This window comes from Podarcis vaucheri (assembly GCF_965113315.1).
Source record: "Podarcis vaucheri genome assembly, chromosome: 16".
Lineage (NCBI taxonomy): Eukaryota > Metazoa > Chordata > Lepidosauria > Squamata > Lacertidae > Podarcis > Podarcis vaucheri.
In genome coordinates, this window is record NC_138754.1 from 6,996,514 (window position 1) to 7,000,851 (window position 4,338).

The window sequence follows — 4,338 nt, forward strand, 5'->3', positions numbered from 1 at the left end:
CCTGTTTGTCATCATCATCTTTATTTATTGCATTAGCCGTGTGGCCATAGCATAATATACATTGAGATAACAACATAAAATAGGGGTGGGGAGGTAAAGGTAGATATCGTCCTGGGCGATTACTTTAACAAACAAAAAAACAAAAAAACAACTGTTGAGGCTGGAGGAGGACCGTTAAAGGGTCCTTCAGCTCCTCAGATATGTCCTAGTTCGATTGTCCTTGTACAATAAGGCTACTTGGGACTTCGTTCGGTTGTGCGGCGTATCGACTGCAGCTGTGGTGTTAAAGAAGACGTTGGTGCCGCTTTCCTCTTCATCACACTAAGCAGGAAGTTTGCTGTCATCTCGGTAATCAGAATCCTGCAGAAAGAGGGACACTATCCAAGGCTGGATTGGGAGATGAAACTTATTCACTAGGGGGGTTAAAAACCGAGATCTTTCATCTGTCCAGTTGGGACAGAAGAGCATTACATGTTCCATAGTCTCCAGGGCCGTGTCATTACAAGAGCATGTTCTATTTGCAATGGGAACTCTGGAATAACGACCCGACAGAACTGCTGTAGGAAAACAGTTGAGACGGGCACAGGTAAAGGCCCTACGCTTAGCCTCCGAAGAAATTGTGAAGCAGTATAGAGGGATCCCTTCAGGGGGTGGAATAGCTAGGGCTAGGCCTGAACACAGTCCTCTTGCATAGGAAGCTGTGTTAGAAAAATCAAGTTGCTGTAGTTTCTTTTTAATTAGAGGTAGGGCCGCCGGGCTGATACACTCTAAGTTAAGGACAGTTTTACAGTTCAAATTGAGAAGAGAGCGAAATTTGAGGTTAATTGTAGTTTTCCAAGGAGAATTATGAATATCTCTTAGGATCAGATTGGAAAAAGCACCTCTAATTCGAGCATCCGATGTTAGTAGGTGGAAGCTGTAGGAAATGGCTCGGCTCCATGCTCGTTTAACAATTGAGGACTGGGTGAACTCGAGTCGTAGGGCTGCACCTGAGACACATCTCGGGACGCTGGAAAGAGATCTCAGAAACATATGAAGTGGGCGATCCAAGTTACCTGATATTGCTGTAGTCCATACTTCGCATCCATATAATAATTTTGGGACAACTTTGGCATTAAATATTTGAATTGCTGCTGGAAGGTGTTTGCCGCCCTTCTGGTGGTAAAATCGGACAATGGCGTTAGAGGTCGTGGTTGCAGCAAGAAAAGCAGATTGTAGATGGGTGGTCCAGGAGAGATTATAAGTGAATATTACGCCTAGATATTTAAAGGCTTTTACCTTTTCTAAGTAGGCACCTGTGATCTTAAGCGGCTCCAATTTGAGTTTGCGGGAACGAGTGAAGTGGAGGACTTTCGATTTTTTATAATTAATATTAAGAGCTTCCGCCTTACAATAGGCGATAAATGCGTTAACTGCATTTGCTAGATCCGCAGCTGTTCTGGATAAGATGACAGCATCATCAGCATAGAAAAGGGAAACAATGGGGTGGCCTGCTAAGTGAGGAGGGTACTTCGATGCTAGCTTCAAAGTGGAAATTGCATCGTGAAGATAGAGATTAAACAATAAAGGGGCCAAGAGACAACCTTGTCGGACGCCCTTGGCCGTTGGAAATGGAGTAGTGAGGGAGCCGTTTGGACCACTTCGGACGCGAGCTGTGGTGTTTGAATAAAGGGAAATAATTAGGGAGAGGAGGTGCGAATCAATTCCCAGATGGGCAAGTTTGGACCATAATCTCTGCCTAGGAATGGAATCAAAGGCGGCCTCCAGGTCCATGAAAGCGGCAAATAGGTGGCCTTGCCTTGGAGCAGTGTATTTACTGGCAAGGTGATAGAGAGTTAGACAGTGGTCCATGGTTGACGCTGACTTTCGGAAACCAGTCTGTTCCAGCGGTAAAATGTTCCTCTCCTGGACCCATGAGAGAAGTTCCTCCAATAAAACAGCGGCAAATATTTTCCCCGGGATGGATAATAAACTGATGGGGCGATAGTTCCTAGGGATGTTTGGCTGGCCGCCTTTGAAGATCGGAACTATTATAGCTTCTCTCCAGGAGTCGGGGATGTCTAGGGCGGAGGAGATAGCGGTGAATACAGGAGTCAGGTGTTCGCTCCACCAAAGAGGATCAGTCAGGAAAAGGTCTAACGGGACCATGTCTGGGCCGGGGGCCTTATTCCTTCGCATTGACATTATGATGTTGAAAATGCGAGTTGAGGTAAAGTTTATTGAGGAAGTGGGACTAAGAGAGCAGGAACAGAGATCCGACGGGGACTGAGGGAGATCTGTAAGAAGATTTGGAGAAGCGAAACTGGTTGAATAATAGGCAATCCATTCGTCAGCGGAAATCTGGATAGCTGGATTGAATGGTGCCGAAGGTCTAACTAAGCGCCAGAAGGAGCGGGAATCATGCCTCTCTACAGCCGAACGAAGAATGGACCAAGCCTCAAGGATGTGCTGCTGTTTCTTGCGATGAATCATGTTTCTGTATGTTCTTTTAATATCTATGAGCTTTGCGCGGGTTTGGGGATCGTTGGAAAATTTGATGATTCTGACCATTTTCCTAATTCGCCTTCTTAGGGCTTTACATTCCTTGTCAAACCAAGGCGATTCAGAGAAAAGGCGTTGGTGAGTAGGCGAAAAGGTGGTTATGTAAATTGTTGAGAAAGCATCAAGTAATGTCCGGTATTGATCAGCGGGCAGGATTGGATCAGAGGGAGCTGCAGGCATATCAAATGATTTTGGACAATAACATATTTTTGGTGGGTGATAATGTAGTCAAATGCTGCAGGATTATCCAGCATTTCAGTCAGATACTGTATTTTGATAACAGTTTTAAATTATTGCATACATGAGTTAAAGAAATATATTAAGCACATTTAAACCTTGACTTCATTTTTGATCTGTAATCAGCATTTAAAGCTATCCAAACTAGTGGCAATTGCCACATCTTCTGGTACTGAATCTAGAAGTTTATGCATTTTGTGAAGAACTATATCCTTTTGCTTCCACTGAATTCTGCAAGATTCTGGTTCCCTGCATGACCCCTGCTTCTAGCAAGATGAGAAAGGGAGAAAAAAGTCTCTCTATACATGTTCTCGAATTTTGAGAGACAGAAATCCTCAGAATGTCTACGAGGTGGTTGTGTTAGCAGACCAATTAGCCTTGAAGAGGAGAAGAGAGGCAAGCAAACTGCACCGAGTCAGTAGCTGTCAGGTCAGTAGCATCTAGTGCCCCAGCTCCCGAGTTAAAATGGCAAAAGCTGTAGACATCTCACCCTAATAATAATAATAATAATAATAATAATAATAATAATAATAATAATTTTTATTTATACCGAACCCGACCCGGCCAGAGCTGGGCTCAGGGCGGCTAACACCAGTAAAATTACAGTAAAAACATACCAGAAAAACCCCCAATTTAAAATACAGGTTAAAATTCAATTTAAAATGCAGCCTCATTTTAAAAGTAGCCCATAGATCAAAACCGTAAGGGGAGAGAAACATAAGGGTCAGACTGAGTCCAAACCAGTCAAAGCCCTCCCCAAAGGTCAAACTCTGTAAATTGAGGTTTGAGAAAGCCGCAAACTTTGACATTGAGTTAATAGAGGAAGTTTTAATGAATAACAACACACACTGGGCATCTCTAGACACAGGTACAGGAATCACTTTATTAAGAGAAGATTTAAATACTTCCACAAAGATGTTTCCTCACAAAACAGCAAAGGTCACAGACGGCATCCAGATTAGCTCCCAGTGTCTGAGGCAAAGATTTACTGGAGAGGGAAAGATGAGCCAAAATTCTTAGGCAAAATATACTGGGAGCCGAAGAGAATGGTTGACTGGTTCTGGGCTGGTAGGAGGCTATGGCTATGGGTCTGGTCTCCTTGGAAGCAATTTTGGTGGCTAGCTTGGAGGTTCCCTTTATGGTCTGAGGAGGGATGGGCTCTTTGGATGGAAGGCCCTGCTGGGACGTCGTGGTAGTGTGTACTTTTAGATATATTGGACTCTTGAAGAACAAATGTGTGGTGATGACAGGAATGACACTCAACGGAAAAAGATGATGCAGATCCATTACTGAGTGTCTCATTCTGGATTCTGAAAAATCTGAGCTTTTGGGACCATCATCAAGCCCCTCAGCTATTAAATGGCTCTCAGCAACCTTTCCTTACTCCTTTTCAAGTCTTTCCTCAAAGTCTGTAGACCAGTAATAAGTTCAGAGCCATGTTCCATTGTGTGTGCTTTTTCCTTGTTCATGTCTGCTTCTTGTACAATTGCCCACTCAATATTTTCAATAAAGCTCATTCTGAATTCAAATATGTCTCTCTTTCTTGGTTTGTTACCTGCT